General features: G+C 40.4%; 2 long non-coding RNA genes across 2 annotated transcripts in view; both read left to right on the top strand.

Moving 5' to 3' along the window:
• Positions 1-6,702: 6,702 nt before the first annotated feature.
• Positions 6,703-16,629, top strand: part of LOC138971661 (uncharacterized) — a 15,241-nt gene continuing 5,314 nt past the window's right edge. Inside the window, exon 1 of the long non-coding RNA XR_011457332.1 lies at positions 6,703-6,954. This is a non-coding gene — a long non-coding RNA (uncharacterized lncRNA). The remainder of the gene's footprint in view (positions 6,955-16,629) is intronic.
• LOC138970372 (uncharacterized) overlaps positions 15,163-16,629 on the top strand; it is a 3,269-nt gene continuing 1,802 nt past the window's right edge. The window contains exon 1 of the long non-coding RNA XR_011456912.1: positions 15,163-16,629. This exon is cut by the window's right edge and continues 161 nt beyond it. This is a non-coding gene — a long non-coding RNA (uncharacterized lncRNA).

Here is a 16,629-nt window from a genome sequence, read left to right on the forward strand (position 1 = left end):
TAACGTTACCAGAGGTTAGGTGTGTGTGCGTGCGTGTGTGTGTGTGTGTGTGTGTGTGTGTGTGTGTGTGTGTGTGTGCGTGTGTGTGTGTGTGTGTGTGTGTGTGTGTGTGTGTGGTCGGGTGGGTGTTTGTGTGGGTGGGTGGGTGTCTGAGTGTGTCCGCGTGCGTTTGAGTGTGTCTGTGTGTGTCTGTGTGTTTATGTGTCTGTGTGTTTCTGTGTCTGTGCCTGTGTTCTTTTCTTGAGACACTCTTCAGTATCTGACCGAAAGAAAAACTTCAGAATCTCTTCACATGTCATTGAAAGTTAATGGAACGGACACTAAAAAGAAAAGATAAAGAATAACTGAAATAATTGGATAGAAACAGAAAAGGGAACGAATCAGGTAACGCATTAAAAGGCAACTAAACATGTATTAATGTGAAAACAAATACATACATGCATACATAGATACAGGTATCAATAAATCAATTAATAAACAGACCAATAAATATATACACGAAACATCAATACATAAAATACACACGTACATATAAAAGTGAACAACACAGACTGCTATTCACCAAAAAAAGGAGGAAAGACTGACTGCAATGGCAAAACCTATCGGCTGTCATTATCTGTTTTTATCTTTAAAGATCTGGATATTTCCGAAAATTCATTGCCAACAGAGAATGGAGATTCACCTGTATTATAACCAGTCACGTATTCAAAACACCCATTAGTATATCAAAGGGGCGGGAACTCGGGGGTAACCTACACTAATGGATATGAAGTAAGTAATTGTTTATTCTAAGTAGGTCACAACTGTATACATGAACACAAAGCTATGAGTAGTATTCGTTCCTGCATCCGCTTTCTCCGCAGAAGGGGAAGCAATTTGTTGAGTCATTACAGCCCCGAGGTGGTTTGTTTTCCCCTTGTGTGTGTGTGTGTATGTCTGTGTGTGTGTGTGTGTGTGAGTGTGGGTGTGTGTGTATGTGTGCGTGCGTGTGTGTGTGTGTATGTGTGTGTGGGTGTGTGTGTGTGTGTGTGTGTGTATGTGTGTGTTTGCGTGCGTGTGTGTGAGTGTGTATGTGTGTGCCTGTGTGTGTGTGTGTGTATGTGTGCGTGCGTGTATGTGTGCGTGCGTGCGTGCGTGCGTGCGTGCGTGCGTTCGTGCGTGTGTGTGAGAGTTCGTGTGTGTACGTGTGTGTGTGCGTGCGTGCGTGTATGTGTGTGTGTGTGTGTGTGCGTGCGTGTGTGTGTGTGGGTGTGTGTGTATGTGTGCGTGCGTGCGTGCGTGTGTGTGTGTGAGAGTTCGTGTGTGTACGTGTGTGTGTGTGTGCGTGCGTGCGTGAGTGTGTGTATGTGTACGTGCGTGCGTTCGTGCGTGCGTGTGTGTGTGTGTGTGTGTGTGTGCGTGTGTGTGTGTGTGTGTGTGTGTGTGTGTGTGTGTGTGTGTGTGTGTGTGTGTGTGTGAGAGTTCGTGTGTGTACGAGTGAGTGTGCGTGCGTGCGTGTAATGGTGGTGATGGTGTGGAGTGTGAGGATTCTGGTGTTAGTCGGTGTTTTAGTTGTTGTTAATTGTTTATCAAAGAGATACACCTCTTCTTTTGAACTTCCCACATGTGCACACTGCGGAGATGTTATAATGCAGCTAACTTCGATATTTGTGTTGGTGTTGTTGTTGTTGTTGTTGTTGTTGTTGTTGTTGTTGTTGTTGTTGTTGTTGTTGTTCTTCTTCTTCTTCTTCTTCTTCTTCTTCTTCTTTTCTTCTTTTTACATTTAGTCAAGTTTTGACTAAATGTTTTAACATAGAGGGGGGAATCGAGACGAGGGTCGTGGTGTATGTGTGTGTGTGTGTGTGTGTGTGTGTGTGTGTGTGTATGTGTGTGTGTGTGTCTGTGCGTGTGTGTGTGTGTGTGTGTAGAGCGATTCAGACCAAACTACTGGACCGATCTTTATGGAATTTTACATGAGAGTTCCTGGGAATGATATCCCCGGATATGTTTTTCTTTTTTTCGATACCTTTGATGACGTCATATCCGTTTTTTTGTAAACGTTGAGGAGGCACTGTCACACCCTCATTTTTCAATCAAATTGATTGACATTTTGGCCAAGCAATCTTCGACGAAGGCCGGGGTTTGGTATTGCATTTCAGCTTGGTGGCTTTAAAACTAATGAGTGAGTTTGGTCTTCAAAAATCGGAAACTTGTAATTAAAATTATTTTTTTATTAAACGATCCAAAAACAATTTCATCTTATTCTTCGTCATTTTCTGATTCCAAAAGCATATACATATGTTATATTTGGATTAAAAACAAGCTCTGAAAATTAAAAATATAAAAATTATGATCAAAATTAAATTTCCGAAATCGTTTTAAAAACTATTTCGTCTTATTCCTTGTCGGTTCCTGATTCCAAAAACATATAGATATGCTATGTTTGGATTAAAAACACGCTCAGAAAGTTAAAACGAAGCTAGGAGAGGTACAGTAAAGCGTGCTTTGAAGTACAGCGCAATCGCCACCGCGCCAAACAAGGCTCGTCACTTTCACTGCCTTTTGCACTAGCGGCGGACTACGTTCAGTTTCATTCTGTGAGTTCCACAGCTTGACTAAATGTAGTAATTTCGCCTTACGCGACTTGTTTTTCTTGTTCTTGATGTTCTTGTTCTTGTTCTTGTTGTTCTTGTTCTTCGTCTTCGTCTTCTTCTTCTTCTTCTTCTTCTTCTTCTTCTTCTTCTTCTTCTTCTTCTTCTTCTTCTTCTTCTTCTTCTTCTTCTTCTTCTTCTTCTTTTTACATTTAGTCAAGTTTTGACTAAATGTTTTAACATAGATGGGGGAAATCAAGACGAGGGTCGTGGTGTATGTGTGTGTGTATGTGTGTGTGTGTGTGTGTGTGTGTGTCTGTGTCTGTGTGTGTGTCTGTGTCTGTGTCTGTGTGTGTGTGTAGAGCGATTCAGACTAAACTACTGGGCCGATCTTTATGAAATTTGACATGAGAGTTCCTGGGTATGATATCCCCGGACCTGTTTTTCTTTTTTTCGATAAATACCTTTGATGACGTCATATCCGGCTTTTTGTAAAAGTTGAGGCGGCACTGTCACACCCTCATTTTTCAATTAAATTAATTGAAATGTTGGCAAATCAATCTTCGACGAAGGCCGGGGTTTGGTATTGCATTTCAGCTTGGTGGCTTAAAAACTAATGAGTGAGTTTGGTCATTAAAAATCGGAAACTTGTAATTAAAATTATTTTTTTATTAAACGATCCAAAAACAATTTCATCTTATTCTTCGTCATTTTCTGATTCCAAAAACATATAAATATGTTATATTTGGATTAAAAACAAGCTCTGAAAATTAAAAATATAAAAATTATGATCAAAATTAATTTTCCGAAATCGATTTAAAAACAATTTCATCTTATTCCTTGTCGGTTCCTGATTCTAAAAACATATAGATATGATATGTTTGGATTAAATACACGCTCAGAAAGTTAAAACGAAGAGAGGTACAGTAAAGCGTGCTATGAAGTACAGCGCAACCGCTACCGCGCCAAACAGGCTCGTAACTTTCACTGCCTTTTGCACTAGCGGCGGACTACGTTCAGTTTCATTCTGTGAGTTCCACAGCTTGACTAAATGTAGTAATTTCGCCTTACGCGACTTGTTCTTCTTGTTTCTGTTCTTGTTCTTGTTCTTCTCCGTCTTCTTCTTCTTCTTCTTCTTCTTCTTCTTCTTCTTCTTCTTCTTCTTCTTCTTCTTCTTCTTCTTCTTCTTCTTGTCCTTCTCCTTCTTCTTTCTGTACGCTCCCATGCATGTTACTGCGTATTCTCTCCAATGTTTCTTTAACCCACCGACAACTCTAACAGGATGACACGATCTTTTCGTCGAGTACTTGGTCTATGCCTGCGTGAACAGGGTGGCCGAGTGGTAACGCACTTGCGCTCGGAAGCGAGAGGTTGCGAGTTCGACCCTGGGTCAGGGCGTTAGCAATTTTCTCCCCCCTTTCCTAACCTAGGTGGTGGGTTCAAGTGCTAATCTTTCGGATGAGACGAAAACCCGAAAACCCGAGGTCCCTTCGTGTTCACTACATTGGGGTTTGCACGTTAAAGATCCCACGATTGACAAAAGGGTCTTTCCTGGCAAAATTGTATAGGCATAGATAAAAATGTCCACCAAAATACCCGTGTTACTTGGAATAATAGGCCGTGAAAAGTAGGATATGCGCCGAAATGGCTGCGATCTGCTGGCCGATGTGAATGCGTGATGTATTGTGTAAACAAATTCCATCTCACACGGCAAAAATAAATCCCTGCGCCTTGAATATGTGCGCGATATAAATTGCATAAAATAAAAAAATAAAAAATTAAAAAAATAAATCCCTGCGCTTAGAACTGTACCCACGGAATACGCGCGATATATAAGCCTCATATTGATTGATTGATTGATTGAACACACGAGTCCTGGGAGATCGGAGAAAATCTCAACCCTTACCCGACCAGGCACCGTTTTGTACCCCTAACCTTCCATTCGGAAGGCTGAGGGCACAACTACTGGGCTACTGTTGCCCCTGTTGCTTGGACATAACAATGTCGATGTCATTAAGTCTCAACCACAGAAGAGCGTCATAACAACGGTTTCCAAAGCGTACAAGAAAGAGAGTAACCAAGCGTGACTTTTGAACATAGTGTCAGTATATTTCTTCCCCCTTTCTTTTATATTCGAGGGGCTAAGATACCCAGATGAGAAACCAATAGTCGAAAGAAAAATATATTGGATTTTGTTAAAAGTCAGTAGGGGGGTACGTGTCATCCTTTACCACCAAGCGCGCGGTCTATAGGTATCTTTAAGGCCAAAAAAAAAAAATTGTCTGTTTAGGGTAACCCGACCGACCCTATCGATTTGGCGCCGACCCAAAAACTTTTTTTTGATTTCAAAAAAAAAAAAGAAAAAAAAGAGGTAAAAATGCTAAAAAGAGACATTTGGCGTTTCTTTCTCTCCCTTTCTCTCTGTTTTATTTATACGTTAGTTTTGAAACATGTATTCATCAAATATAAGAAGTGAATGTTCAGCCAACATAGCATTTACACCAACAACAAAAAAACCAAAAAAAAAACCTACCTACCTACCGACCCTACTTTTTTTGGTCATGTTACCCTAAACAGACAATTTTTTTTTTTTGGCCTAAACACAAGTCCACCATGTAGGTCTTCTAACAGCTTAGAAGGTACGTATCCGGGAGTGAAAAGCGACAGTCGTCACAATCAATTGACGTTGTATAGACGACACCTAGTGGCACCCGGAACAGACACTCCCAAACTTGTTTTTGATAGGTTAAGGCGAAAGTCACCAACGGAAACTGGTTTTGGGTATTTCTGGGGGTCGGCAGAACGTTTCTATTCTGGGACAGAACACCAACACTTCTTCTATGTTATAGTTCATGGGCTGAATCTCCCACGTTCATTCATGGTTTTGCACGAATTGATTGTTACGTGTCTTACCGTTTTTACCCGGCCATTCAATCAATCAATCAATGAGTCTTATATCGCGCATATTCCGTGGGTACAGTTCTAGGCGCTCTGCAGTGATGCCGTGTGAGATGAAATTTTATACGGCCAGTAGACTGCAGCCATTTCGGCGCATATTTACCTTTCACGGCCTATTATTCCAAGTCACACGGGTATAGGTAGACAATTATTAACTGTGCCTAAGCAATTTGTCAATCGTGGGATCTTTAACGTGCACACCCAATGTAGTGTACACGGGGGGAGGTTCGGACACCGAAGAGAGTCTGCACACAAAGTTGACTCTGTGACATAAATTTCCGCCGAACCTGGGATCGAACTCACGCTGGCAGCGGCCAACTGAATACAAATCCAGCGCGCTACCAACTGAGCTATATCCCCGCCAGGCAGCATACGCCAATTTCGGGGGAGGCATGCTGGGTATTTTTGTGTTTATATAACCCACCGAGCTCTGACATGGATTACAGTATATTTTCCGTGCGCACTTGGTCTTGTACTTGCGTGTTCACACGATGGGGGATGAGGCACTAGAACACCAATACAACATAATTATGATCAGCCACAGTGTATTGCGAGCTACACAGGAACACAAGAACAATACGGAAGGCAACTTGTTTCACTTCCTTGCCGTTTATTCTAAAAGAAATGGTAATATTACATCACTAAGGTTTGCCAACTAGCTAACAATAAACTACGAATCCACAAAAAGGCTGGAGTTTTATTTGTGTTGTTGTGAGAGTTTGTTCTTGCAACCGCTGGGCGAGTGTTTTCGGAAACCCCAGAACCAATCTCAAAACGAATCTGCCTCTCCCCCCCCCTCCCCCAATAGCACATCCAGTCCCCCCCCCCCCCGGCCCCCCGTACCACATCCACATTCCCCTCAACTTCCGACAACACGGACGTTCCAGTATTCTGTATCTGGAGATAAGTTAAAGAAATGAAAGTGTTTTTTTAGCATATCTTAGAGTGAATTTCAAATAAGTTTTGGCATTGATATAATTATAGACACAACACTATTCAATGGTCGAGTATGGATATTTACTCTTCGTGATTGTATGCGTACTCATCTCCCCGTGAGAGGCCCATCAACCGCTTTTTTTCAGACAAGGAAGTGTAAGAAGTAAGACTTGTGATGTATATTACCTCACGTTCTCACATCGCGACTATATCCTCTCAAACAACCGTCACATTCTTCCTGGACATTGTGTGGGTGTTTGTTTTTCTTCACTGAGAAGGGACTGTTTAAAAATCTGTGTGAGAATCTATGCACCCCCCGGCAATAATTTCACCCATATTGAAATAAGTGCGCAATAAAAAGGGGTAGACTGCTATATAGTGCAGGCGACGAATATAAGTCAACACAGGAGCATACGAGAAGTAAGACAGTATTCAACACATTGTCTGGTTGTGGATTTACAGTTCGGCAAGTGTTTGTCTACTATCTAAGGTATGTTGGCTGCGGGATTATTTTGTTGCAAGTTATTATGACTTGTGTAAGACTTATGTATTTAGTTTTCGGGCTGGTACTTTTCATTGTGTGTGCCGTCTCTGAGATCTGACACCGATTGACGAAATAAATCAACTTCTGTGTGCTATCAAATAGCGTATGCCTTCTCATGGATTCGAGCTTTAGGTACAATTTTACCAGGTTATCAAATAGCGTATGCTCTCAATTTCGCTTGGATACGAGCTTTAGGTACAATTTTACCAGGTTATCAAATAGCGTATGCTCTCTGTTGGATACGAGCTTTATGTACAATTTTACCAGGTTATCAAATAGTGTATGCTCTTGATTGGATACGAGCTTTAGGTACAATTGTACCAGGTTATCAAATAGCGTATGCTCTCGCTTGGATACGAGCTTTAGGTAAAATTTTACCAGGTTATCAAATAGCTTATGCTCTCTCTTGGATACGAGCTTTAGGTACAATTTTAACAGGTTATCAAATATCTTATGCTCTCTCTTGGATACGAGCTTTAGGTACAATTTTACCAGGTTATCAAATAGCTTATGCTCTCTGTTGGATACGAGCTTTAGGTACAATTTTACGTCGTGTAAGCGGGTATGACTGACAGTTAAGTTTAACGTCCTCAAAGGAAAATGTAGTCTATATATTTAGACAGGTATTCGTAATACCTCTGAAAGCGGAGTATGGCTGCCAAAATGGCAGGGTAAAAACGGTCATGCACGTACAAATTTACTCGTGCAAAAGCACGAGTGTACGTGGGAGTTTCAGCCCACGAACGCAGAAGAAGAAGAAGAAGAAGAAGAAGAAGAAGAAGAAGAAGAAGAAGAAGAAGAAGAAGAAGAAGAAGAAGAAGAAGAAGAAGAAGAAGAAGAAGAAGAAGAAGAAGAAGAAGAAGAAGAAGAAGAAGAAGAAGAAGAAGAAGAAGAAGAAGAAGAAGAAGAAGTAATACGTAAAGGTTACACTCCGAGTCTCAGTGGATGATACAAATATTGGTCGAAGTTAGCGGATCATGAAAATGCGAGCTTCCGCAGGGGTGTTTCAATACAGTAATGCTGTACTGTATGTAACGGTAGTATAGTATGTTGTATGAAAATAATTGCTGAAACAAAAACCTGACCTCTCTCTGCGCATGCCAACCCTTGCAAGCTTGGCCGGTCAAACACGCACAGTTCTCTGCTGCAGCAGAAACGGGGCTGGTGCGCTTACAAAAATCTTCGTTGTGTCTCCGCTACACGAAAAATTGCCTATTGTATTGTTTGTTGTTGTGATTGTTGTAATGTGATTGTTGTGCTGTAAAACTCCAACTCTTGTAAAATGAGATGGTAAAATACGGTGCAATATTATATTTGATTTTGATTGATATAAAGAGGCATGACCTGATTTAGATTGTATTTGTACATTTATAATATTACAAGATGATAATGATTTGATAGTTGTTGCTTTTTGGGTCCAGCGGACCATAATTATAGGCCAAATCAGGACCCCACAAGTTTAACATTACACACATTTAAATTAAACCAATTTCAAAAAACAAAGTCAGGAACATTACCCGAAGGGAACACAAAAGTTAAGGCGAAACCTTACGTGTCAATGATCTTTAAAATTCAAATCTTAAAATAAAGGCCAGACTCCCTTTAAAATCCAAAGAGAGCTGTAGAGCTGGTCTCCATAAAAATATGTTTCAAAATACAGGTGTCAAAATACTTCACTCGTAAATCATACAGATCGGCGCATTCAGTGAGAAAATGTATCACAGTAAAACTATTATCACAGGCGTGGCACCATGGTGCCTCTAGCTTTCAGAGTTAGGGCTTGTGGTTATTCATTAAGTGTGCCTGTTATTTTATGTGAACTTATGTGTTTTATGCGTTGTCATCCTCTCTGTCAATGTCCAAATAGTTCTTAAGTTATAATCGTTTACTTGTAGGCTGGGTGTGTTAAAGAAAATTTTCATTTTAATGTCATATTTTAATAGCCAACCAAGTGAAGTTATTCTTATTGTCATTGAGGGGTCGAGGACGACCCCTCTTCTTCAATGGGGTGAGAGCGGTGAACATGTGTCGTTGTTTGCTGTTCTCATGAGATCAGTTACTTTTGTTTTGTTTCGTTTTTCCCTCCTAATTTGTGCATATTCACAACAGGATCTGTCAATTGGAAAAAAACCGGAACAAAACAGAAGTAACTTATCTCGTGAGAAAGGTAGTGCACTAGGTTTGGAAAAAACACGACAGTAGCTTAGGCCAAAAAAAAATTAGTCTGTTTACGGTATCCCGACCGACCCTATTGTTTCGCGCGACCCTAGAATTTTTTTTTGGCATTTGGGGGAAAAAAAGAAGACAAAAAAGAGAAAGTCTTTTTTTTTTTGGCAAAATAACTTGAAAATATGTTTTTTTGGAGAAAAAAAAATTTTAAAAATTAAAAAATCCCCGACCTACCGACCCTAGTTTTTGGGCCTATGTTACCGTAAACAGACATTTGTTTAATTTTTTTTTTGGGGGGGGGGGGGCTTATCTCTTTCAACCCCTACGGGGCACTTCAACATGTGACAGACTGACAAATCCACCGAACCCATTCGCTCTTCGAGAGAAGTTTTCCGGGAAAACCTTTTCATTGCCTCAGGGTCAGCTCAGGGTCAGTGTCATACATGTATGGCCATGTTAACAGAAGGGATATTAGCCCGTTTTCAGTGGATTTTCACACTGCTAAAACCTGACTTTCTCGCAGTTGCTTTGTCTGCAATGCCTTGGAACTCTACAAATAGTTAAGTATTTCGCGTTTGTGTTGTAATTTGCAAGCAAACATCGTACATGATAAAGCTAATCGGCTTTGGTACAATTTGTAATGACGAGGGCATAACCTGATAACCCCTTTTCAATAATGGCCTCGGGGACTGTGACATGGGCCATCGTTGTTACCGTTTTCACGAGATCAGTTCCTCGGCTTTTTGGCGAAACCGTGCTGGCGTATTCTTCAATTCATTTCAGTGTCATTACCTCGTCAGCTGTAACCGTGGCGCTCCCTCAAAGCCTCTGAGTCCAGTTCAGTTCGCGGTCTGCCGTCATGTTTTTTTTTAACCCTTTGTCAAAATTGTTTATTTTTGTTTATGTTTATTCATGTGTACAAGATTACGTTGCGAGGAATATCAAAATTAAATTATGGTCCTGGAATCTATTTTCTTTAATTTTTCTCCAACGTAACTTTTTATTTTCACTTTTTTGTGTTCTCATGATTGTTTGCTTGTTTGCTTGTTTGTTTGCTTGTCTTTCTGTATTATTTGTGTTTGTGCTGTTGTTGTTTGATGTTTTCCCCCATTATTTTGATGCCTGTTGTTGTAGTAGTAGTAGTAGTAGTAGTAGTAGTAGTAGTAGTAGTAGTAGTAGTAGTAGTAGTAGTAGTAGTAGTAGTAGTAGTAGTAGTAGTAGTAGTAGTAGTAGTAGTAGTAGTAGTAGTAGTAGTAGTAGTAGTAGTAGTAGTAGTAGTAGTAGTTGTTGTTGTTGTTGTTGTTGTTGTTGTTGTTGTTGTTGTTGTTGTTGTTGTTGTTGTTGTTGTTGTTGTTGTTGTTGTTGTCGTCGTCGTTGTTGTGTTGTTGTTGTTGTTGTTGTTGTTGTTGTTGTTGGTATGTTTACGAAATTGACTTGAAGAATTTTACAGAATGATCATATATTGGTCACGCCGATCCTAGAAGCAGCATGTGTTGACAAAATGCAGTAATCACTGAAAAGAACATGGGGAAAAAACAATTTCTTGTGCATCTGATATGTACAAAAATAAACTACAGTTCACTAGTACAAACCGACGCACCATTGCATACACACTCTTCAATAAAACCATGACTCCTCGTTCGCACACGTGTCAAGTCGTTTTAATTCCCGTTTCTCCCTCGTCCCAAAAACAGCACAAGACCAAAGTAAAATGTCCACATGACAAATACAATCATAATGTACAGTACATGTACATCATGCTCTATCCATGATATAATAGAACCGTACAAAGCAGCATTTAGTTGATCGACATTTAAGTAACGATAGTGTATGTGAATGCGGCACTGGTGCAGAAACCTATTTCTTTGAATGCCCAACTTATTTGCAAGAACGCCAGGATACCATTTATAGCTTTTAGAGTCTTTTTTTTTAATACTGTTATATCATTAGAAGGGACTATGAATGCAAGACAGCTTGAAAACATTAATTTATTCAAAACCGTTCAGGAATTTGTAAGACTAACTGCCGTGTTTGGACACAATTAGACAAACACAGAATCCCCTCCCCCTGGTCTGAACACATGTCCTTTGATCCGTTTTCCTTGGGCGGTTATTATTCTTTACGCATACTCTGGTTAGACGTGTATATGTGAGTTAACTTTTTAAATATCTTTCCCCTTCTCTGTTGTTGGTGTTGTGGTTTTTTTCCCTTCTAGATTTGGGTGACATCTTGTGTTAAACTGACTGACTGTTTTTACACATAGTGTAGTTCTTGACTGTCTGCCACGTTCCTACCTATGATTGTAAGTTTGTGTTGAAGACACCGCCACAAGCTGTGGGCTTGTTGTTGTTTTCACTTCATGTCAATGTAAAGTTTAGGAACACATGTATAATACATGAATAAAACATTGTTTTAAACCAACTGTACGAAGCACATTCTTTGATCATCTCTCAAATTCTACCTGCGCTGAGTCAGTCACAGTTCTTCTTACTTCTGCCAACAATCTCAAACCGTACCGTACCAAACAACACATAATAGCGTCAATACAACCAATCACAATGTCCAGAATAGAATTGTATCTCATTGGTCAAACCCATCACAATCGCCAATGGCTAATCCAAATCGTATCCTGTAACCACAGGTACCACTGTATATACAGTAATACCGTCGTTTCAAATATTCTTCAACACAGTAAGTTTTGTAACCCAAATACAATATAATGGAGTCCGTACATAACCGTTTCTTTTATTGATACACAGCTTCGACCCCTGTTGATTTTAATCAACCAATTTTTACATTTAGTCAAGTTTTGACTTAATGTTTTAACACAGAGGGGGGATCGAGACGAGGGTCGTGGTGTATGTGTGTATGTCACACGCTTTCCTTCTTTCCCACTACTAAAGCAAACGTGTGCAAGATTGTATGTTACACGCTTTGGAGCATGTGCAAGAACGGATTCAAACTCGAACTCGTCCCTCCAAAAGCCCCAAAATGCACACACGACTTTTATTTCTCCTGCTGTTATCGTTTCTTCTCTTTACAAATTCTTCAACGCTCAGAATACTGAAAACGGCATCCCAGACGACCGTACTGTTTCCATACGCGAATATAGCTGCCCTTGGAAAGAGGCTCGCTCAGGAGGCCTGTTAGTCTGACACAATAAGGACAGAGTTCTGAACATAGATGACAAAGATTCCGGAAAGAACAAACATTTCGCGGATGCAGACACAGAAAGACGTCATGAAGAATGCGATGCTTCAAAAGATACAGACTGTGACGATGACTGTGACGTCATTCACATATACCGAGACGTCATTCACAGTTGTTCGGCCACTTCCGTCAAAAAGTAGATCTCTCCACAATGGCTGAGCTGCTGTGTTTAGGTTTGTCAAGCTTGAGTACACAACACGTGTTTGTTCTCTCCTCTGTTGAAGTTGTGAGACATAAATGCTATTCCGACTTGGTCGTGTGACAGAGTTTTCCTCCACACTCGATTAGCTGATTTCTAACTCAGCCTGACGGCTTCGTTAGACAATCAACGTAATCTCGTGTGGAAGAAAACGTCTGTCACACGACCAAGTTGGAATAGCAGGTAATATATATGTGTGTGTGTGTGTGTGTGTGTGTGTGTGTGTGTGTGTGTGTGTGTGTGTGTGTGTGTGTGTGTGTGTGTGTAGAGCGATTCAGAGTAAACTATTGGACCGATCTTTATGACATTTTACATGACAGTTCCTGGGTATGATATCCCCAGATGTTTTTTTCATTTTTTCGATAAATGTCTGATGACGTCATATCCGGCTTTTTGTAAAAGTTGAGGCGGCACTGTCACACCCTCATTTTTCAATCAAATTGATTGACATTTTTGTAAAGCAATCTTCGACGAAGGCCGGACTTTGGTATTGCATTTCAGCTTGGTGGCTAAAAAATTAATTAATGACTTTGGTCATTGAAAATCTAAAAATTGTAATTAAGTTTTTTTTATAAAACGATCTAAAATTACGTTCATCCTATTCTTCATTATTTTCTGATTCCAAAAACATATAAATATGTTATATTTGGATTAAAAACAAGCTCTGAACATTAAAAATATAAAAAATTATGATCAAAATTAACTTTCCGAAATCGATTTAAAAACAATTTCATCTTATTCCTTGTCGGTTCCTGATTCCAAAAACATATAGATATGATATGTTTGGATTACAAACACGCTCAGAAAGTTATAACGAAGAGAGGTACAGAAAAGCGTGCTATGCAGCACCGCAAAACCACTACATACCAAACAGGCTCGTCAGTTTCACTGCGTTTTGCACGAGCGGCGGACTACGTTCATTGTGAAAAAATGCAGTGCGTTCAGTTTCATTCTGTGAGTTCCACAGCTTGACTAAATCATAGACCATTTATCCTAGAACGCCAACCAGCTCTCTCTCTGCTCTTTCTCTCTATGACGAGGTAGCGGCCTCTCGCATTTAGGAACCTACGCTTACATGGCCTTTCAGAAATCAGGGGGATGTCATATCCGGTGTCGATTGTAAACATGGACGAAGTTGCCGAGGTAAGTTCTGACAATGCTAAAATAAACTCAGCTAAAGTGCATATGGAACATGTTTTTCGATGAGTTTTGTTAAGTTTAGTTTGGAGTTTTGGAAAATCCAGTTCATTGTCACCTCCCATTGTCACAAATAACTAGAGCGTGCTTTCTTTTCACTGTCTTCGAATCGCTGGCCTTTCAAACCGGACGCTAAGCGCCCCTGAAAGTCGAGCGTCGTAACCTCGAAGGGTCACGTGACGAGTTAGCGGTCTAGGCTATTTGGTCTATGACTTAATGTAGTAATTTCGCCTTACGCGACTTGTTTGGTATCTATATTATAATACGCGACCGTTTTGGGGCCTTGCATCGCTATCTCCTCCCAAACCCGGCCGATTTGGGCCCCGATCTCTGGGGTATCTAGAAACATTTTGCGGCGCACACAATGCGCCCGGTTAGATTAGCCGATTCCGAAGCCAAATGGCTTTTTCTGCCATTCTGGTGCGACATTTTCTAACAGACGACGCAACCGGAAGGCCTCCCCATTGGCTGTTAAACGAACCGGGTCTCCCATTGGCTCAGACCGAATAAGCATATCGGAAGGCCACTTCCGTCCGCACCGTGGAAAGCGAGACGCATCGAAAAGCTCGACTCGGCAAGTGTTTGTTCACGCATCGACAAGCTCGACAGGTAAGTCAGTCTCCTTCTTAAAGTGTTCCGAAACCATTCTGCCACAGGGTTTATTCCAGGCTTTATTCGAAGAACCACCCCAGGGTCTTTCAACGCTGCATCTAGAAATGGGTTAGAGATGGAGAATGTTTTCACCACGTGTCTCACCCGACATTGTGATTTTGCCATTCTCTTTCGCATAGGCCATACATGAGGAAGGGGGGTGGGGGGGGGGAATTAGAGATGGAGAATTTGTTAGCTTCACCAGTGTCTTAGCCGACATTTTCATTGGCAAGCGATTCCCAGAGAGCGGCGCGTTGTGCAGCGCGGCAATTCCCAGAGCGCGGCGATTGCTTTCGGTTTCACTAGCGCAGCGATTGTTGACGCGCTTCATTTTTGTATCAGCAACATTTTGAACAACAATAGTTTGCACCTACCTCTATTATATTATCTCACGTGAATTTATACACCACTTTACAGTACCAGCGCTTACATGGAATGAAGAAGAAAACCGGAGCGTGCGAACATTGTTGGCCAAGTTTAGAAGCCATTGCGAAGACATGTAGTGATATGACTGCCAAGTATTCAAGTGCACGTTCTACAAATTTGGAGACTTTAATGCCTCTGAATTATGAGCTATGAACTTAACACGCTAAAGTTCAAATTTACCCATTCACCTGTGTACAATCTATATATTCTTTTTCCTCATTTTCTTTTTACTCATTTTCTTCACATGGGAAGACGTCATTCTCTTCCGCAGACAAGGTGACAGATAGGGGGATGTCCACTCTCTTCTGCTGCTGTTAGTGTTTAGGCATCGACCAGGCATCGACAACTTTGTCCACACTTGACAGGTAAATCCCAATTAATTGATCGCAAATGCAGGTTCTGCAAATTTCAGCATTTTTAATTCATTTGGGTGATTGCAAGTGCACGTTCTACAAATTTGGAGACTTAAATGCCTCTAAATTATGAGCTATGAATTTAACACGCTCAAGTTCAAATTTACCCATACACCTGTGTATAATCTTTTTATTCTTTTTCCTCATTTTCTCCACATAGGAAGACGTCATTCTCTTCCGCAGACAAGGCGACAGATGGGGGGGATGTCCACTCTCTTCCGCTGCTGTTAGTGTTCAGGCATCGACCAGGCATCGACAACTTTGTCCACATTTGACAGGTAAATCCCAATTAATTGATCGCAAATGCAGGTTCTACCATTTTCAGCATTTTTAATTTATTTGGGTGATAGCAAATGCAGGTTCTACAAATTTCAGCATTTTTTATTTATTTGGGTGATTGCAAGTGCACGTTCTACAAATTTGGAGACTTTAATGCCTCTGAATTATGAGCTATGAACTTAACACGCTAAAGTTCAAATTTACCCATTCACCTGTGTACAATCTATATATTCTTTTTCCTCATTTTCTTTTTACATTTAGTCAAGTTTTGACTAAATGTTTTAACATAGAGGGGGGAATCGAGACGAGGGTCGTGGTGTATGTGTGTCTGTCTGTCTGTGTGTGTGTGTGTAGAGCGATTCAGACTAAACTACTGAACCGATCTTTATGAAATTTGACATGAGAGTTCCTGGGTATGATATCCTCGGACGTTTTTTCATTTTTTGATAAATGTCTTTGATGACGTCATATCGGGCTTTTCGTGAAAGTTGAGGCGGCACTGTCACGCTCTCATTTTTCAACCAAATTTGTTGAAATTTTGGTCAAGTAATCTCCGACGAAGCCCGGACTTCGATATTGCATTTCAGCTTGGTGGCTTAAAAATTAATTAATGACTTCAGTCATTAAAAATCTGAAAATTGTAAAGAATAAATTTAATAAAACGATCCAAATTTACGTTCATCTTATTCTCCATCATTTTCTGATTCCAAAAACATACGAATATGTTATATTTGGATTAAAAACAAGCTCTGAAAATTAAAAATATAAAAATTATGATCAAAATTAAATTTTCCAAATCAATTTAAAAACACTTTCATCTTATTCCTTGTGGGTTCCTGATTCCAAAAACATATAGATATGATGTTTGGATTGAAAACACGCTCAGAAAGTTAAAACGAAGAGAGGTACAGAAAAGCGTGCTATCCTTCTCAGCGCAACTACTACCCCGCTCTTCTTGTCAATTTCACTGCCTTTGCCATGAGCGGTGGACTGACGATGCTACGAGTATACGGTCTTGCTGCGTTGCATTGCTTTCAGTTTCATTCTGTGAGTTCGACAGCTACTTGACTAAATGTT

Source organism: Littorina saxatilis, linkage group LG7 (genome assembly GCF_037325665.1).
Source record: "Littorina saxatilis isolate snail1 linkage group LG7, US_GU_Lsax_2.0, whole genome shotgun sequence".
Classification (NCBI taxonomy): Eukaryota; Metazoa; Mollusca; class Gastropoda; order Littorinimorpha; family Littorinidae; genus Littorina; species Littorina saxatilis.